This window comes from Ochlerotatus camptorhynchus, unplaced genomic scaffold (genome assembly GCF_037179485.1).
Source record: "Ochlerotatus camptorhynchus isolate MF236.1 unplaced genomic scaffold, CSIRO-AGI_Acam_v1.1 ptg000025l, whole genome shotgun sequence".
Taxonomy (NCBI): domain Eukaryota; kingdom Metazoa; phylum Arthropoda; class Insecta; order Diptera; family Culicidae; genus Ochlerotatus; species Ochlerotatus camptorhynchus.
The window spans coordinates 1,777,153-1,799,134 of NW_027040517.1; the positions used below are offsets into that span (position 1 = coordinate 1,777,153).

The 21,982-nt window shown below is 37.3% G+C and overlaps 1 protein-coding gene across 2 annotated transcripts in view; it reads left to right on the forward strand.

The window, feature by feature from the left end:
* The first annotated feature begins 4,686 nt into the window (after nucleotides 1-4,686).
* LOC135707967 (F-box/LRR-repeat protein 16) overlaps nucleotides 4,687-21,982 on the forward strand; it is a 125,766-nt gene continuing 108,470 nt past the window's right edge. For both annotated transcript variants that reach the window (XM_065229880.1, XM_065229909.1), the window contains exon 1: nucleotides 4,687-4,826. The gene's annotated coding sequence lies outside the window, so the exon portion shown is untranslated. The remainder of the gene's footprint in view (nucleotides 4,827-21,982) is intronic.

The window sequence follows — 21,982 nt, forward strand, 5'->3', positions numbered from 1 at the left end:
GATATTTTACTAAGGAAATTAGAACGATATGGAATCAGGGGAACCGCAAACAGCATTATCCGCTGCTATTTGAGCAACATAAGTCAATATGTTTCATGCGATGGAGAAATAAGCTCTAGAAGAGAAATTAGTACTGGAGTTCCACAGGGAAGTAACATTGGCCCTTTACTTTTCCTTATCTATATCAACGATATTAGCAACATTAATCTCGTTGGAACTCCCAGGTTATTTGCTGAAGACACGGCCTTATTTTATCCACATGTCAATTTGAATATAATTGTTTCAAAGATGAATCAGGATTTACGGTTGGTCCAGGGTTATTTTTCGGTTAATCTTCTCTAATTGAACCTGAAAAAAACGAAGTACATGATCTTTCGGTCACCTAGGAAAATTCTACCACAAGCACCAATTTTAGCTATGAACACTGACATTATCGAGAAAGTAGACTCATTCAAATATCTGGGAGTTTATCTAGATTCTACGTTATCGTGGGATTATCACATAAATAAGGTTGCAAGCAAAGTTTCTTCCATGTGCGGAATTTTGAGACGTGCTAGTAGTTTTCTTCCGCTAAAGGCTATGCTTCTTTTCTATTTCGCGCATATTCATTCTCATTTGAGCTACTTGATTATTTCATGGGGTAGAGCTGGTAATTCAAAATTGAAAAAAACTGCAAACATTGCAGAACCGCTGTCTTAAAATTATTTATAAATTGCCATTTTTATATCCTTCAGCTCAATTATACACCGATGTATCCAATAAAATATTACCAGTCCTTGGATTGTGTGAAGAGCAAACTTTGCTAATGGTTCATAATGTTCTACATAACCCATTAAGGCTACATAACATAACTATGTACACGCTACCTCGGATTCACAATACCAGGCAAACTAACCATCTGTCAAGAACCCGTGCATACTCCAGTTTCGGTCAAAAACGAATTTCCTTTATAGGTCCTTCCAAATATAATAACTTACCAAGACATCTTCAACAAATAACAAATATAAAATCCTTCAAAACTAAGATAAAATGTTTCTTAAAAGAACGAGTTTCGCAACCATTAATTTAATGCAATTTATTATTATTTATTATTTTTATTATCATTCATATGTCAACCGTCACAAAATATTAAATGCTTTGCTGAAAAACAGTATTTCGAATATGACATATTTAAATTTGTTGTTTTTTTTTCGTTTTCTTTTAGGTGTGCTTCTTTCAAAGGATATTTTTTTTCCACTAGAAGCACATAAATTGTTTTCTCATAGATGTTTTTTTCTCTCTCTCTCTCTCATTTGATATAAGTATTTAAAATTAATCCTCAAACGATTTCGCTGTTTATGCCAAGTATAGCTCGAAAATGAACGAATGGAGATTTTACGCGATTGGTTTCCTTAAGGGGAGGTTTACTTGAATTTGGCTGAAAAACAGTTGAACTTTGGAATTTTTTTTCAGGAGAATGAAAAGACATTGACAGTGTAATTGAATAGGAAGTGTGTGAGTGATTGCAGTTTCCATTTCAACGATAGCTTCTTCCACGTCAGCATATCGTCGGATATCCTAATCCCTTGTTGAGAAGTGTGGAATGGTTCTTCTAAGAACTGCTGCGCCGAGCGATTTACCACAAAACCTTCGACGGGTTGAACCACAGCTGTGTTAACCAGGCCAATGACAAGGCCTATGCCAACAGCAGCGTTTGACAGTAGGCAGCATGTCGTTTATTTTGCTGTGCTGGGCCCGCTGTCACGATATAACATGTTGCCTACGCGCCTGTCACTGGTCTGATGTTAACTGAACTGTGTGATTTCTGGCCCTCTGCTGTGTTGTGTATTTCAAACAGTGTTGTAGTGACCTCAGTTTGTTGTTAAGTAACTTTCTTTTTCTTTTTTCCTCGTAGTCCTCCAATACTTTTACCACAGACAAACAGACATAACACTCACAATCACATTCTTCGCAAATAAGGTTTCAGTTCGGCATGTGCTCGCATTTGTTATGGTGGCGCCCCTGAACCGTCAAGCAAGTCAGCACATTTTCAACTTATCAGTGGTGCCAGTTCATTTTTAGGTCAATTTAGTAGATGTCAGCTCTTGAAATAAGGAGGCAACGCAACAAATCACCTTCCATCGTTTCTGGGGAAGGCATCCCACATACTAATCTGAGGAATACAGAAATAAAAGCTATTGATGTTGATGATGATGGTCCCACCGCTTACCCCTACAAAGATTTGAGCTGGACGATTTATCTTTAAGATAATTAAGTATAACATTTAACCAGATTAGCAAACAAAAACGAACTCGTTACAGTTACAGATATACACCCCTATTCTGTATTTCGTTTCAAACGAAATTCTCATACAAAAAAATATTTTTTTGTATGAGAATTTCGTTCGAAACGAAATACAGAATAGGGGTGATAAATTCCCTCGACACTTTTCAGTTGCTTCACAACGATTTAAATGTGAAAAAGCTTCGTCGTTCACCTCTTTGCTCACTCTTTTGTCTACCTCAAATATTCACAAGCATTCACAGCCTCGTTCCCAGCAAACAAGAGTTCATGAATAATCAACAAAGCATTATAATACACTAGCAATCCCGCAATCTGATGTTATCGTAATTTTTAGAAACGTCAGGAATGCATTGAATATTACATTCTAAATGCTGCGTATTGGTCGTTCCACTTGTAGTGTAATATTACGCTATACGATGTACACAGATTTTGACAACAAATCATTTTAATGAGTGTAATGTTGTATCCAATTTTACAATCAATGAGTTCAATATATCATCATGAATAACATTGATTGATACATATTTTTTTGCTGTGTACATATTAAAGTGATGGGCAGTGCTAGAAAGGTGATACATTATCACGATTAAAAGCTTGTTTCCAGCAAAATAAAAATCACGCAAAACAAACCCCTAAAAATAGACTGAGCTTCTGCCATACGGATCCGTATTTCTGATAAATTCAATCAATACTGAATATTTTGCAGAACCAGCATTACTGACTTGCATTTGTTTTGTTTTTATTCAACACAGCTGACGCGTTAACAGACCGAGGGAAAAGCAACTAGTGAAAAAATTGCATGGACGAAGGATGCTACGGTTGCAAATCAATGCTTCGGAATGTGCAAGGTAGAGGGTGCTAGCACAGACAAACAGACATAACACAATGTATATTTCTCACTGTAAAACATCGTTGCTAAAACATTACCGCCATCTGTTGAGTACACTGTGGTGGGTAATACGCTGAATAGATGGCGGTAGTGTGTAAACGTCAAACGCAAGGGAATAGACTATGCACTATGACCGTTAAATGCTTGTTCGATGAACAACTTGCGAGAGTTATGTCTGTTTGTTTGTGGTGCTAGTGTGCACGCTTGACGATATTTTTTGAAGAATTTTCTTCTAAGAGTTATGTTTGTTGTCTGTGTTTTTACTTTAGCCAATACAGTGAAAATTCAATTGTGAATTCTTTGGTCAATTTCAAATACAAGGAATAACATTCCAAAGACTTTGTTTCCAACTTTGAGTAGAGACACTGAACGCTCGCTTTTAAAAATTTTGACTCCATCTTACGAACTACTTTTAATGTGCCAAAGGTAAATTTGCAAAGTTTTTGCTGTGTAGAATCTTCTAGTTTTACTGATAATCTGATTATCCATTGCAAATAATATTTTGAGATTTGTGAACGTTTTGAGAGCTTGTGCACAGATATATTGAGGTTAGGGTGAAGCCAATGAATTTGAGTCTTGTGAGAGCGCTGTTTTTACGATTTTTCACCGGAGGAATCCAGCCGCGAATCAGTGTTTGGTGAAGCGTACTGAAACAGTCAGAAAAGAACTTCCAAGGGTTAGAAAATTGCCAAGTCAAGGATCTCTTCCTGTATCACGAAGTAAATTGAAGTAAGAAACGGATCATTAACTCGCTGAAAACTTTAAGCGATTAAGCAACCCTTGTTTTGTAGATTTATATCGAGATGATTGCAGTTTCCTTCACACATCGCCATCAATCATAGTAACATCCCGGTTACTGCTCGAACTGATTTCTTGGCGCTTACCACGTTTAAAATTTGTGAATTTAGACAAATACGGTGCTTACCCATTTTCGGCAACACGTTTTTGCTGTTTTTATTTTACATTCTATAAAATGTAACGAACGTTTTATTTAATTTGAGATTGTACTTGATCACCCAGGTTTATGATTTCTAGAAAACAAAAAATCCAGACAGCATTAATACATAATACATAATACAAGTGATAGCTGATGAGATCGTGTTTGAAAAACCGGGTAGGCACTGCACCTAAATTTTTTTTTTTAATTACTGAAAAATCAGGGAGTTTGGTTTTCTTTATTGAAACGACACCCTGTAAAACCTTTATAAAACTTGCAATGTCGCTCGGGATGATATGGATTTTAAATGGTTGACTTGTCCTGTATTTTATAAGGAAACTGCATAGGATATCAACCAGCTAACCACGTGCAGCATTCAACTGTTTTTTAGCGCGCCAAAAATCTCGCTGCAGGGATTCTGCCTTTTTTGCCGCTCGCACGGTCGAGGGCCGGGTGCGCGCGCATGATCTCTCTTGTTGTGTCCTTTTTGATGGTGTGTACAAGTATCGCGGAAAAGCGAGGGTTCCTTCATTGGGACTTTTCCGCTCGGCTCCCTGTACGGGATAGATCACGACGCAGAAAAGTCGTATTTTTGTCGCGTTCCCTTTGTGTGTCTTTTCTCCATTGGCAGTGTTGTTGGAAAAATATTCTCCATCAGTGCGGTTGCATTGCCCTGACAAAAGGATTACTTCCTCGACTGAAGAGTGTCGTGTGCTGGTAAGATTGTTGGATATTCTGTGTGGAAAACTTGTTCAGCTAGTATCTAGGGGAAAAAAAATCGAATTTTCATCTATTCCTGTTAAAGGTTCGGGATAATAAAAGATTGGTCCTGGACACTCACACAAATGCACGACCTACCATACACTGTCATGTGTCGTTGTTCGTGGCAGATGACATTGGTGATAAGACTGTATGAGAATATTTTTTTGCGAGCATAGGAAAATCAGTTCCGTTTTACAATGGTATTTGAGGAAATGGTTTCCTTAAGTGTATTGGTGAATGTTGAATGTATTACTATCATATAGTAATGCTATGAGTGTACATGCAATACAGCATTACTACTTATTGTGGTGTCCTGATGGAAGGTTATTTTTTTAATAAAACAGTGCGGATTTAGGATTAACATCGACAGTGAGCATTCATAAGGGCCTAAGTCGCCAACGTAAATCATGACTTCTTTCACAAATTTCGATTAATTCAAAGTTTCTCCATGTATGCCACCAATTCTATCGGATGGAGAAAATTATACACTACATCATCATCGTAATGGATTGCTTGGGCGAGTAATTTGCGAAAAAAAAGTCATTGTTTATGTTTGCGATGGTCTTACACAGGTCAATTCTATATTGAACATACACTCTCGACCTAGGGGCAAGTCAGCTGTACTCTGAGTTAATATATTAACATTGAGTAACTGTGAGTTACTCGTAGCTACTCAAAAAATAACGAAGTAGCCTTAATTTTTCAATCTGTCGTATTTACAAACAAAATAACGTCAGCTATCATGAACAGTTTTGTTTAAAATTTAGATTTAGATTTCTTTATCAAAGAGACTTTCAGCTGCAGTTTATGGTTGTTTAATTGCAAGTAATTTATTTTTCTCTCCAAAAAGCTTTCTTTTTAAAGTATATATAGATACTGCTACAAACTGAAAACGTATGTCTATATTCCAACATCGATCATACGAATTCCAACAACTAATATGGATTTACAGGAATGATCCGGGAGTAATTGTATAGTCATCTTATTATTTGTACATTCGGTAGTAACGGCAAGAATTGTGTTTTAACTAATATTCTGCGCTAATACTGTTGTTAAGATTTACCCTGATTAAAACCCGTATTATTATTCCCAGATCATCAAGAGCTATTCGTGTTTTGTCTGCGTTAGTAGAACCACCAGTATGCAAAAAATAAAGGATAGAAACCTGGTCAACTCTGGTGAGTCTATGTACATATTTTTACGGACCTGCAGCATTTTGAACCACCTGCACATCCCTATCAAATGGCTTGACACCGATTGACACAGTTCCAGTACACCCTCATATTTTGAAACGAATTTGGACAATTTAAGCTGACTCATATATATCTTTCAAATATGTTCAAAATTTCGAAATTGTCCTTAAATGCAGTTATGAAGAAATAAATGATGATGTTTTATTTATTTACAACTGATTAGTTTCTTTGAAAGTATTTTCAATTATATGTTACACTGATCCATAAAGCTCATGGATTTTCAGGAACTAATGGCAGGGTTGTCGGTGTGCCACTTCCACTGACAAGACAAGCTGCGATGTCTGGAATAATTCTATGGTAGAAGCGACTTCCCAACAAACATTGAATGTTGAATAAGAGCTTATTCAGGCAAAAATAAGCTGGCCTTTTTAGCTGTTAATCAACTCAAATTGTTTGTTGGGTTGTTTCTCAATCATGGCTGACCAAAGTTATTAAAGTTATGCAAAATTCCAGCAATGCAACTGATACGCTAGAATAAAAGAAAATTACGACAAGGTATCAACAGATTACAAAATTGTTTTGAACTTTCACCGGTGAGTGACACATAACTCGATAAAAACTTTTCTCTCGTTGACTGAGTTGCTGCGATACATATTGACATGTTGACAACGATATTCATCATTGAGCAGCGCGAGTAACTCAGAGCTACTCAAAATTTGCTTAAAAATTACTCATGATTTAAAGCTGTCTGGCCCCTAGCTCTCGACTGCTTGATCTTGTGCTGGTACATGAAGCTACTGTATTGGATTGCACTGCTGTCGAAGCCTTCGAACCTGTTTAAGGATTTAAATTTTATCCTAAGCCTAGTATCCCGAATTTTTTTTTCAACATATCAGATTAAAAAAAAATATCCAGGTCCAAAATCTTGAAAACTCCCCTATGTGCCAAAATTGTATAATTCAATGTTACAGATGCTTGAAATGTTGTTGAAATTCGAGATCCCACAAATATCGAAGCATAGTATGGTGGTGCCCGCTAACTGCCCGATAATCACCCTTTTTGCGATATAAGGGAACAGAACACACCCCTGCTTGATATAACTTTAAACTAGTTATCGAAAAGCGCAATTGAAAGTGAACTGCGTTCCGGGAAAACCCGGAAATTTGTTATAACCAGGGAAATCCTCGGGAATTCAGTGGCACTACCACTATTTGCAACATGAAATGTTAGCATCTATGAGTCGTTCACTTTTCTATGAAACACAGTCTGATAAACTTTGATATTTTTGGGTGATTTGTTTGAATCCTGTTTTTTGTTATCGCTTTTACTTTGATACATAATGAAAGAAACAAAATTAAGTAGTATTATTCTCAAATCCAGGTAATATTCAATTTTATTTTTAATCGTAAATCTTCAGTAACTAGACAATAAAGTTCTTAATAAATTCAGCCATTTGATTTTAATATTTAATTATAACAACTACTAGAGAAAAGGTCGTTAGACTTCACCAGATTTTTTTCAACTTTCTCCTATGTCTGCTAACTTCCTTCAGGAGTTGCTTCTTACTACCTCCGGAACTTTCTTCCAATTTCCTTCGAACGATTCGTCTGAATATGTCATCCGACTACTTCTGTTTTTTTTCGGAATTGGACCAATTTTAATAATTTTATCACCAATCGATCAGAAATATTTCTACGCATCAAAAGCAATCCTTTTGACTGATGATTTTCAACAAGAAACTATTGAAAAAGTGGTAATGTCAAGCATTATCCAATGTTAAAATAAAAAGTGATAATTTTATCACTGTTTTCATGAAATGAACGTTCTTTCCAAACCCAGTCGTCATAATCGAGTCTAGCCTCAAATCATTTTCGCTTCGGACGGCGTGGTGAGCAGGCAGCAGAAACAGCAATAGCAACAGTAGGAAGGTGTTGGCAGGTTATGTATTCCACTCTTCTACCTAACAAGCATCAATGACTGGGAGGAACAAAGGAGGAAAAGAACTTGTTAAAGAAGTTGCTAAGCGTCATCGCAAGGTTCTTCGTGATAACCACCTGGTTCCTGGAAAATGAGATCTGTGATGCTGTCACTTACACTGAACACGGCCCTTTTCAGGGCCAGCAAGGTTATTACAGTAAAGAGTTGTAATAGAATTTATCTGCGCCTATTTGTCCATCTTCAGAACCACACGCCCCCAACAACCACGCAAAATGCTCTTAAGAGGCTGTCCATAATCTACGTATACAGTTTAGGGGGAGGGGAGGGGGGTTGGCAACTATCCACGGCCCATACAAATTAAACAAAAATGTATGGGCAATTGTCTACGCAGGGGGAGGGCGGGGGGTCAAGAATTTAAAAAAAAACTGTCTACGTAGTTAATGGAGCTGTAAGAGTTGTAATATTGTAACCAAACTTGGAAACAGGGGTGCAAGTGGTTTTGATCGATTTTCTTCAACGGCTTTCTCTTTGAAAAAAATTACTACAAATTTGGTACGCCTACAACTCAAAAACGGAAAGAGTTAAGATAATAGATGATCAAACAATTAATTCTACTTTTTTCCTGGATTTTCATCTCTTGACAGATTCTGTCAGCTTCCTCTGGAAGTTTCTTCTAACCTTCCCTAAAATGTTTTCGACTTCTCTGGTTCTTTCTTTCTCTTCTTCACATTTCAAGCTTATTGCTTACCGCATATTACCTTATTGCATTTTCTAGATGAACTTCCACAGTTATTCATTAAGAGATACCTGTACGATTTTTGCATTAGTATAATTGTGTGAAAAGTACAATCCTACTCTATGCCCAAAGAAGTCGAGAAATTTTCCATCCCGAAAAATTCTTAGACCGGACTGGGAATCGAACCAGCATGGTCTTGCAGTTGCGCCTATACCAACTGAGGTAAGGGAGGCCCATGCTTCTTTCCTACCGCTCCAAAAAGCTTCCACTAGAAATTTCACTTTGTCGAGAGTTCAGAGTAATTTACCCGGAAATGGTTACGATGTGGTCTATTTTTGTGAATATTTATACCGTATGCGTGATAATATTTGCACCATTAAACACTGTGAATACAAAAAAAAATCTAAAAACTTTCAGAGTGGAAAAAAACTTAAACCTATGTTAATCATCGATAGAATTTCCATTTGCCGCAATTACGGCCTGAACACGCTTCCGAAATGCTCAAGAGGTTCTAGACCGGATCCATATCTCTCCAGGTGCGCATCTATGTTTTTCTGAGGCTAGCTGTACTGGAGTGTCGTTTGGCACAACAGTTGGCCGTCATGACGCACCACACTGAATAATCCAAGGGGTTAAATCGGGGCTGGATGGCGGCCATATATCTTTCAACCACAACGGCGATGTTCATTCAGCCAATTCTGCTTGCGGTTCGAAGTGTGAAATGGCCACATTCGAGTCCGGTCCATATTGCTCAGCAATCCACGGAAGGAAATATTTACTAAGAATACCGATATACACCTCCGTATTCACTTTATCCCCTTCAGGAATAGTTTTTTTGTATGGAAAATACGGTTCGAACGAAAACAAGAATATGTGTGATTATCACGCATGTCTCTTACAACTGTCTCCCAAGCCCCATTTATGTATCTTCAATTAAATTGGGCACCGTTATTTTTGGTTTGACTAGTGAAAATCGTTTCCCATTTTTTTTCTTTATATTTTTCATCAACTGATTTTCTCAAACACGTTTAAATAAGCATACTTGGAAATGTTTTCTGCATCGTTAAACTTTCTTAAATTGAGGAGCGCCAGAGATTACAGATACAGATTTTAAATAGCACCTGTGCACACAATTTTACATTTTTACGTACCGGGAAAATCATCTCGTATGTCCCGGGAAAACCGGGATAAAACCGAAAATTTAAAGGTTAACGGATGGCAACTAGATTTATGCAAAATTTGAAATCTTCGCTCCACAGTGCTCAAACGGTTCCAACTCGGGGAGCAGATTAAAATGGTATGAACAAAACATTTGGATTTCCGTAGTAATTTCCATATAAACTTCAAAAGTTTGTGCCAAGTGAGTTTCTTACTAAATGAGTTCAAATTTTGGGAGGCTAATCAGAACCTTATTTGGAATCGTTTGAGCAGCAGTGTGGAGCGAAAATTTTAAAATTTAATTTTGCATCGGTAATCCTCGACTGTACCTGGAATTGAACCTAGCCGCCTCCAACTTGGTCTTGCTTTAAAGCTGTGCCTTTACCGACTGAGCTAAGGGAAGCCCCTCTCATAAACTGTCCACGTGGTATATTTACAGTAGGGTTGGTCAAGTTTATATGGTGGATCACAGCTCTATGATCCCCACAAGCTTTTTCGATACGTATTGAGGACGCCAACAACTGTGCAAAATTTGAGCAAATGTGGTTATAATCTGGATTCGCGGGAAAATTTTTGAATTTTGTGCGGGAGAATGAATGTGAAATGACACAAAACTATTCATTTGCTTGTCAAAAATTAAAAAAAAAAAATTTCTCAATTTTAACCAAACGTTCGATTTGGATTGGGAATACTATGCAGAACAACTTTGTCGAATGAGTAAAAAGAAGAAAATAATAAGGAAAAGGGAATAAGGGATAAGGAACAATGGAAAATTAATAAGGAATCAGGAAAAAGTAATCATAGCATATTGAAAAAATAATATGGAATAAGGATAAGGAACAAGGAATAAGATATAAGAATGAAGGAATACAGAAAAAAATGAATAAATAAAACGAACCAAGGAAAATTGAATAAAACAAAAGACGAATAATGAAGCGAAAGAAACAAGGAATAAGGAAAGAATAAATATAAATTAAGAATAAGGAATCAGAAGTATAAGGAACAAGGATTTATGAATAAGAAATAAGAAATGAAGAATATGGGAAAAGGAATAAGAAATAATAATTAAGGAAAATGAATAATGAAAAAGAAATAAGGATTACAGAATTTTTAATTTGCCTCCCTTAGCTGAGTCGATTAAGGCGCAGCTACAAATCAAGACCATACTGAAGGTGGCTGGGTTCGATTCCCAGTCCGGTCTAGGAATTTTTCGGGCTGGAAAATTTCTAGACTTCCCGGGCATTGTATGATTGTACTTGCCGCACAATTATAGTATGCAAAAATGGTACAGGCATCGAAAGCTCTTAATTAATAACTGTGCAAGTGCACCTAGAACACTAAGTTTGAGAGCACGCAATAATCTAATATGCGATATGCAATAAGCTTGAAATGCGAGGAAGAAGAAGAAAACAGAATTTTGAATGGAGGAAGGAAGGAATAATGCATACACACTTAGAAAAAATTACCGACTTCGGTAATTCATTTACCGAATTCTCAACAGCTGAACGGTCGGTAATGTTTTCGGTAATCGAGAACATTACCGAAAAATCTGTAAACTGAATCAGCAAAATTAGCTGTCAAATTTACCGAACGATCGGTAACGTTTACCGAAAAAATAAGCATGATTTGTAATCGACTTTACCGGAGAACTGTAATTTTGAAGTCGATATGGAAAATGAAATTTACCGAAAGATCTGTAGTTTTTTAAAAGGTTACCGACTCAACTGTAATTCGCTTCAATATTGTTTCAAGGTATTTTCTTGGTTTTATCAATTGAATTAAATAATTTTTCCTTATCCTTTATTTTATTTTATTCTTACGGATATGCTTTTCGTAAATCTAAAAACCCAAAACTTACTCGTAGCGCTGGCGGTCACTGCAATCCATGCAAATATTTGGCTCCAGTTGTGGTCAATGTATTAAAGTTTAAAAATTGCTGCCGGTATAAAATTTCTCTTCTTATATGGTCATTGATATGTCGGTGCAGTCCGGTAACATAGCCTGGTACTTGCGACCGACAGAAAAAATCGGCCATCTGTAACAATGGGTGTTTATTTGGATAACGAAATACCATTACTTACGGAAAATATCTACGATTTGCTCATCTTTATGCGTTGCAGCTGGTCCATAAAGCCTCCATCATTTCACTTTTTGTTTTTCATAACATTTTCCACTTACACACTTTTTTTTAAAGGTCGAAAACACATTACGGCGGATTTGACGTTTCTCGCTGTGAAAGCTACCGAACTCGGTAATGGAACGCTTTGTTTACCGAAACTTCAGTAAAATATTTCACCGAAGTCAGTGATTAAGCTGATTTACAGATCTGCCGGTATTTTTTTTTGCCGTTTTCGTTGAATTGAAATGAAATCACCGAAATTCGGTAATTTTATTTACAGTTTTCAGCAATATAGCGAGAAAATACCGAAACATCTGTAATTTTTAGGATTACCGATCTAAGACGGTAATTTTATTTACCGAACTCAGGGTCTCTGTTTAAGTGTGTAAGGAATAAGAATTGTATGTTTTTTCTACAAAGTGTTATTCAAATGAGAGCTAGGTACCCGTTGCGCACAACGCTTGAAAAAGGAATAACTATAGGGTGTCCCAGAAAGTATAAGCACACTTTCAACTCGCCACCATTTCTACCCCGATGAAGTTTATCAGCTGTTCATCGATATGTGTTGTTGTTTACATATTGCTCAACAAGTTTGTATGCGCAAAGTGCATTTATTTTTACAAAATCATCAAAATTCGAGGCATTTTCCCGGAAAAGCGCAAACAGATTGTGCACAAATGGTACACTATTCCTAACCTATCAGTAAGGAAGTTGGAGAAAATCGAGGAAGTAAGTAGCGGTCCGAAGCAGTCCGAACCGCCATCCGAAAGTTCGATGAAGAAGTTACCTTCGAGGACACACTGAAATCTGGCCGTTAGCCGGAACCTGTGTACCGAAAACTAGACCGGAAGATCACCCAAGTTTTCGTCAATAAGAAAAGTGCTTCTGTTCAAGATTTGGCATCGAAGAGTAATGTCCTAAATCGTGCTAAGGCAAGAAACGGGTTGAAAACGTTAAGAAGCAGAAGGAGCTAAAACGAAGTCAAAAACAAGCCGCATTCGTCAAACTGAGAGCTCGGAAGCTATATGTTAGCCTGATGTATGTTATCATGGACGATTAATGATATGATTTAAGTTTTTATTGAGAATAAATTGCATTCAGCGTGCACAGAATATATTACCAATTTCTGTATTATTCTCATGTCCATTTACTTAACCACCGACAAATCGACATGAATGACCACAGGAAAAACAATAAAATTTCTGACCAACGCACACTACTGATATTTGGCTCCATGTTCGCGGGAATTATTTAGCTAAGCCATGAATCCGCATACAAGAGCTATGAATTGGTTCGTGTCTGATCTATTCTGGACAAATTATTTTTATCTAGAACAAAAAAAATCTATGGTTTTGACCCGTAGATGAACCAGCGTCTGGCTGAAAATCTCCTTAATAAAGATAACCATACAGGCCAGTGACAAGGCCTATATCAACAGCAGCGTTTGACAGTAGGCAGCATGTCCCGGGCTCAAATCGTTTATTTAGCTGTGCTGGGCCCGCTGTCACGGTATAACATGTTGCCTACGCGCCTGCCACTGGGCTGCAACCAACCAACCAACCTATGATTTTGACAGTTCGGATCATTGCACATTTAAATCGGTCGTTTACGATTTTCAGCATAAGTCAGAATTAAGTGTCATGTCGGTTTGTCGGTGCATTTACTATGTTGTAGATACACATATTAGTTAAAGATTCCTATAAGTCAAATTTTCTTGCGATGTTGAAGTATCAAAAATAAAGAAATGCAACCGTTGTGATGTTACAAGTACCTGTTATTTAGAATGTCACACATTTGTAAACCTCACTTCGACCCTTAGAGCATGACGCTCTTAATGGATGCTCCACTAGAAGAATGCAGTCTTGAAATTGCTCATTATATGATGAGTGGTAATTCCTGTTAGAGTTTTTTTAAACGTTTGTAGTTTCGGATGGGTTAATCACACGGAAAAAAATCGTTTCCGAAATTATTCAACCTCAAGTCAGATTTTTGCAGCAGGTTCATTTTTCGTTCAATCATGAAATCTTGATCATTTTTCTGCAAAATAAACGTAACGCCTGCGATACGCACCGGGCACCAGTAAAGGCAACACAAGTCATAGAAACGTGAGCTCTATTCTGAAAATCATGATTTTGATCTAATAAACGTGATTAAAGTTCATGAGCTGTGCTTGATATCGTGAACCTGTTCTAGAAAATGGAAACATGGTCCATGGACTATAAAACGTCAACATCAAAATAATTTTAAAAGTTTTGACTGCCCTAATAAAAATAACCATAAAAGAGAGCTTAACGACGTGTTCGGGGTATTATCCAAACCATTTGTGGGATAGTTTACCCATCCGGGATACAGTTCGTTTATAGTATTTGTTTATAAGGGTGGATTGTAAAGGATATAAATGGAAGGAAACTGGAAACGACGGAAGACTAGGCTCGAACAACCGAACGATGCAGGTTTCACCCACACCATAAATTGGCATTAGGTATCTGTCCAGCAGATGGAGTGGACACTTTCAGCAAATCAATTCCCTCCATGCTATTTGGATTTGGACTTTGACCAGCTTGATGATCTGCAACACCATTCGAATGATACGGCTCAGCTGCATGTACTAATAATCAACACACTACTCGACGAATCCGACCACAACCTGAAAATGTCAGCTGAAGCTTTGGATGTGATCCAAGTTCACGATTGCAGGAACGAACATCACGATTATGGGTTCATGATATCACGAAATTATGATTTAATTATGTATTTTGGTTAGCGTTACAAAATCTCTAGTCTAAGTTCACGGATTTGAGATTGAGTTCATGAAAATTCGATTTACTCGATCACGTTTATAGAAAGTAAGTCATGAATTCGAAAGAAGTAGCTTATCGTGATTTTTTGTTCACGAATATCGGAACGGTTTTTGTGTGCAGACATGTCTACATTTTTTTTTCGAGTGTATTCAAACGTCAATACGGCTTGCAAGTTCATTTTGAATTTTCATTCGTTAGATACTCGCTGTAATCATGCACGCGAAAAAGGAACTCGCTATAAGGTGCTCATGCGGCATGGTGATTTTGAAATTATGTTTTCTGACGAGAAAATGTTCCTGCTACAAGATCACCACAACCAGCAAAATGATCGGGTATATGCATCATATCTTCTTTGCTGATATTTCTCGTGGCTGTGGTTCCATAATGTTTCCAGGGTGATGGTTTGGGGATGTTTCTCCAAAACTTTGAAGGTTACATTGATGTTCTATTGAACCTGTTGTTAAAATCAACAGGTTACATAGTTGATGTTTTGAAGAACCATTTACTTCCTTTCGTCAAGAAACACTACAAGAATGGACCATACTGCTTCCAACAAGACTCTGCACCGTCGCACCAGGCAAAAGCTACACAGGCTTGGTGTAGTTAATTTTCCGGATTTTAATTCGTCGAATGCATAGGACTACCAAGGGAATACCAAGGGACTAACCGTGAAAACATTTAAGCCACGTTTGGTGAAAATATGGGACAAAATGCGGCAAGATATTGTGCGTGCCAGCTGTAACACTTTTCAAAGACGCATGCGACTGGTAATTAAGGCAAAGGGAGAAAGATTTTAACTGGACCAAGTCAAGACAAATGTAATAGATATACCAAACAAGAAATACACTGATAATTAAAATTCATACCAGCTTCTCATGTTTATGACCATATACTTTACTGACAGGAATTACCTTTCACCCTGTACAGTTAAAATGCTATTATTCGGAATTATTAAACTATGAGATATTATAATGATATTTTCATCCATAAGATGCAGGAAGAGGAGGTATAGTTTGTGTATGACATATAAAACCTGTAAATTTTGTAAAATCGCTAATTGTGGCCCTGTGAAAGCAAAATTGACAGGTTTTATGTGTCATACACAAACTTTTCCTCCTTTCCTTGCATGTTTTTTTTATCAAGTTCGTTTATTTGTAAGGCTCAATCGCGTTAGCTTTACAGAGCCGATAATTCATTGTTCTTTGTTTGTAACAAAATTCACTTAATTCTATGTCTAGTAGGAGTTGGGCCGAATACTCGCGACTTACTCGAGGTTAGAGGGGTACATTGTTGAAGGATAGGAAAAGGGGGAGGAGTTTGGGGTAAGGTTTCGTTGTCTCATCAGAGCGATGACGCCAGTATGAACGGTAGTGTGGTTCTAGATTCGTCTGGAGTTCGATCGGCTATGGTGACCAGTGGGCGACGATGAGACTCATCGAGACGGGGGACAAAACAAACAAAAACTAATAAAGAGATACAAAAGTCAAACGAATTAAATTCTTATACTAGACATTTGCAGAAACACATAAATCGACTGCATATAGCAGAGATCGTGGGTACCCAACACAGTCCGCATCGTGCTCTCTTGCCGTGCGGATCTATTTGCTTTTTGCTTGAGGAAGTGTTACTACTACCTAAAGCTACAACAAATTTAAGCAGCACTTTTCAGTGTTCAACCTGTAAAAAATTTCTACCTTGTTCAACTCCTCTTATTCCTCTTCGATCCTTGTTTGGACCCTAATCCTTCTTGGATATCGATTTGGAAAATTCCTCTTCGATCCTTCAGATTCTTATAGTAATCTGCTTTGAAGTCGATCTACTGCCGCCATGGCGCCTAAACGCAAAAGAAAGGGGCAAACTCTTGACCCCCCTTCTGATGAAATTAATTTGAGTAATCAATTTGATTTGCTCACGGATGATGAGAATGATCCATCATCCAAGAAAAATTCTAGTAAACTTTCCCGGCTTAATGCCAAGAAGGAAAGATTCCCCCTATTGTGATAACCACTTCCGATTTCCATGCTCTTCGCATGGAACTTTTGAATTTCGTGAAAGTTAAGTTTTCACTACAAATTGGACGTTGGATGCCGTGTATTGGCTGAAACCTTGGACGGATTTAAATGTCTTCTCAAGTATCTTGCTGATAAGAAGCACAAATTTTTTACTTACGACACCAAAACTGAACGTGTGTTCAAGGTTGTCATGAAAGGACTGCCCAGTGGTGAATCCCTGGATCAGATCAAAGATGAACTGGAAAAATTACTTGGAGTTGTGCCACTCCAAGTAATCAAAATGAAAATGAAATCCCGTCCTGGCGATTCGCGCAACGGGATTTCTAATGATTTTTATTTAGTTCACTTCAAGTCTAGTGAACTAAACAACCTTAAGGCCTTAGAAAAAGCTAGCCTTATGCTCCATGTCCGAGTGAAGTGGGAACACTTCAGGAAGACTGGAGGAAATTTCCAAAACCTCACTCAGTGCCGTAAGTGCCAGGGATGGGGTCACGGAACTAAAAATTTCTACATGCCAGCTCAATGCATGAATTGTGGTGATTCCTCTCACGCAAAGGACGACTGTCCTGTGAAGGAAGATCCTAAGAAATTTAAATGTTCAAATTGTGGTGAAAACCACAAATCCATTTTTTGGGAATGTAAGACTCGCAAAGCGATCCTACAATCTCGTTCTAACCGACAGGTAGGAAACGCTGAACAAATTCCTCTGCTGTTAACAACGGTCAGCGTGGAATAAATTCTACATTCGCACCCGTAGGTACAAATATCACCCCTGCTTCAAATTCTTCATCTGTACCTACTCCCCTCGCTGCTAACAATGTTCAGCGAGTTAATGGAGCTACCTATGCTGCTATTGCAACGGGTAGAAATCAAAATACTAACCAACGTTCTAACGGAAATTTTGACAATTTTGACTTAGGAAGCATTACTGCTCCTAAAATGGAATTTTTACAGAATTCATTAACTGACATGATTTCTGATATGCTTAAATCTAACTCCATGTTTGATGCTATTCAAACTGGAGTAAAATTTGCTAATAATATTGTCATGACTTTAAAATTCAGTAATGGATTTTAAAGCATCAAACATTTTAAATTGGAATGCTCGATCTCTTAAAGATAATGAAGACGAGCTATTTAACTTTTTGAGAGTTCATAACGTGCATATTGCCGTTATAACTGAAACGTTCCTTAAACCTGACCATAAGGTTAAGAAGGACTCAAATTATTTAATTTATAGAAATGATCGTCTTGATGGACCCTGTGGTGGCGTTGCCATCATTATTCATAGACGAATCAAACATAAAATTCTTTCTTCATTTGAAACCAAAGTTTTTAAAACAAAATTTGGACAACTTACGTTTATAGCTGCCGATTTGCCATTCCAATGCGTAGGCCAGCAAAAGAATTTTCTCAAGGGTGACCTCCAGAAACTTACCCCTCATAGGTCTAAATTCTTCATTATTGGTGATTTTAATGCAAAACACCGCTCATGGAATAATGCTCAAAGCAATTCTAATGGTAATATTCTGTTTGATGATTGTTCTGCAGGTTATTACACTATTCAATATCCAAACAGCCCAACATGCTTTTCTTCTGCAAGAAATCCCTCCACTATTGATTTGGTCTTAACTGATTCATGTCAACTTTGTAGCCAACTGGTTACCCATGCTGACTTCGGTTCTGATCACCTTCCAGTAACTTTTGAAATATCCCAAGAAATAATTTGTAATCCCAACAGCTCTACTTTCAATTACCATAGAGCTGATTGGGAGCAGTATCGAACATTTATGGAATATAACTTCGATCCAAACATTCCTTTACAAACCACAGATGAAATTAATTATGCTCTTGAATCTCTGACTACTTCTATAATTGAAGCAAGAGCTGCCTCAGTACCAAAATGCGAGGTTAAATTCGATTCAATTATAATAGACAACGATCTTCAGCTCTTGATCCGTCTTAAAAATGTCCGTAGGAGACAATATCAAAGAACACGCGATCCTGCCATGAAAGTTATCTGGCGGGATTTGCAAAAACAAATTAAAAAGCGATTCTCTGCCCTGAGGAACAAAACTTTTGAAAATAATGTTTTTAAATTAGACCCAAATTCCAAACCCTTTTGGAAACTCACAAACATTTTGAAAAAACCTCAAAAGCCAATTCCAGCGCTTAAAGAAGGTGGTAAAATTTTGATCACAAATTTGGAAAAAGCTCAGAAACTTGCTAAGCAATTCGAGAGTTCCCATAATTTCAGTTTGGGTCTTACTAGTCCTATTGAGAATCAGGTTGCTCGGGATTTTCGGAATATTTTCTCTCGGGAAAATATTTTTGATGATTCCTGGGGGACTGATTTGGACGAAGTAAGGTCTATAACTAAAAAAATTCAAAATATGAAAGCTCCAGGTGATGATGGAATTTTCTATATCCCCATCAAAACACTCCCAGAGAGTACCTTGTCTTTCTTGGTAAAATTATTTAACAGATGTTTCCATTTGGCATACTTTCCTGATAAATGGAAAAATGCAAAAGTTGTTCCAATTTTGAAGCCGGATAAAAATCCAGCTGAAGCTTCTAGCTACCGTGCAATAAGTTTGCTTTCTTCAATAAGCAAACTTTTTGAAAAGATAATTTTGAATAGAATGATGCTTCACATCAATACGAACTCAATTTTTGCAGATGAGCAGTTGAAATTTCGCCATGGGCATTCAACTACTCATCAACTCTTAAGAGTTACCAATTTAATTCGTTCAAACAAATCTGAAGGCCACTCAACTGGAGTTGCTCTTCTACACATAGAAAAAGCATTTGACAGTGTTTGGCATGAAGGTTTGATTGCTAAATTGAAAAAGTTTAATTTTCCACTTTACATTATGAAATTAGTTCAAAATTATTTAACTGACAGAACTCTGCAGGTAAATTATCAAAATTCCAAATCTAATCGACTACCTGTTAGAACAGGAGTTCCTCAGGATAGCATTCTTGGGCTTATATTGTATAACATTTTCACTTCGGACCTCCCTGATTTGCCTCAGGGTTGCCACAAATCTTTGTTCGCTGATGACACAGGCATTTCCGCTAAAGGAAGAAGTCTTCGTGTTATTTGCAGGAGACTGCAGAAAAGTTTAGATATTTTCTCTTCTTATTTACAAAAATGGAAGATTTCTCCCAACCCTTCCAAAACTCAACTTATAATATTTCCACATAAGCCCAGAGCTTCGTTTTTGAAACCTAGTAGTAGTCACATAGTCACTATGAACGGAGTTCCAATTTCCTGGTCAAACCAAGTGAAATATCTTGGATTAGTTCTTGACCAAAAATTAACTTTTAAAGATCACATTGAGGGCATTCAAGCCAAATGTAACTAATATATAAAATGTTTGTATCCTTTTATAAACAGGAAATCCAAACTTTGCCTGACGAATAAACTTCTAATATTTAAACAAGTTTTTAGACCGGCCATGCTTTACGCTGTGCCAATATGGTCTTGTTGTTGCACTACCAGGAAAAAAGTACTAGCGAAATACATAGAATTTCGAATGTTGAGACTTTAGCACAAATGTCCAACAAAATAATTAATAATTTACGGCAAAAATCATTACAATCCTCAATTGCAACGATTAATTCCCTTTTATACTTAGATAAGATTAAGTTTTAGTTTTTTAGTTTTAAGCTATCAATTGTTATACTGACATGCAGGTTTAAAAAACCTGTTTAAAATACTGAATTGCCAAGATAGGAACAATGTAAAAACACTTAGATATATATCATAACAATTAAGGCTGGTAAGTTACTGTAGTAACTGGAACACCTAGGTTAAAAATGAAATGTAATTTATTTTGAATTTGGAACAAATAAAGAGTTAAAAAAAAGTGGGTACCCAACACGTCTCTGATAGGGATATAGGGTTGTCTTCCTTGGGCCTCGAGGGTATTCAAAATTCGTTCTCTGCCGGCGTCATTATCCGTACAAAGGATTTGTTAACTGGAAGAGGGTTCGTGGATTTGCCAGTCACTTGCCACGTAATTACAGATGTCCATCTGGTCGTTTTGTCTTCCAAAGGTCTTCAATGAACCTGATTCACCCTACTGCAACACACCATCAAGCAGAGCTTTGCAACCGATAAATTATCTGCAGATATTGGTAAACTTTACACTGATGGTGGCCACTTTTCACAAAAAGCCCCTTCATTTATTTTCCTTCTTTTTTATAGTCGCTTTAACACTCTTGGATCAGATGGGAGTTGGATTTGAGCTCGTGACTTTGACATGAGAGGTATGGAGGTGCACCACTAAGCTGGAGTCGCCCCTTTACTTCCTTCTTGCAACAGCAGAAAAAGATGGTCTTTTTTTGACAGTTTGAACTGGTTCAAAAATTATTACGCCTTAGCCAAACCCTGGTTTGAACCAGAGTCCGGTAGATCTTACAACCTAACACAACGAGACTTTTTTACCAAAATTAAACGTTTACAAAATATGAAAATTTAGCGTGCAACTCAATTCTTATATTCAAGAGATTATTTGCAAAGGCAATAAATCAAACGTGGTCGAATTTTATGAACGAGAACCAATATACAGGAATACCATCGGAATGTTTTCCAAACAATCGAGCTGATTTTCTGTCGGTGACAAGTTTATTTGGCCCTAATCACATACAAAAAAAAAACAGCTCAATTGGATGAAGGACAGCCGAGGACGACACCACCCACCGCGCTATTTGGAAGATTCATGGATTGCTGATACAATTTATCTAAATCCTAAAACTATCAATGTCATCAATCAACGCCAAGCGCAGCATAAATCAAAATGCATTTGAATCACATCGCAACGTCCACATAGACCTGCCCACAAAGAGTGGACCAAAATAAATTATCCTATATGCATTATTCGAACAATAATTTCGACATTAATCACCCATCAAGGTCTCTTAATTTACTTACCCTACTTTTTTGTTTACACTCCACGCTTGTATCTTGCTCATCATCATGTCGTTCCACCCACTACAGGCTGTCGCACCTCTCCGTCGGAATGTCGTTTTTCTTGTTGACGGAAAGGAAAATCACCACATCGGGCTTGCGATTTTCGGACTTGGGGCCGTTTGCTGTATGCTTCGTTCGCATTCTTCGTCTGTGTTTTGTCGAATATTTTCTCGCGTC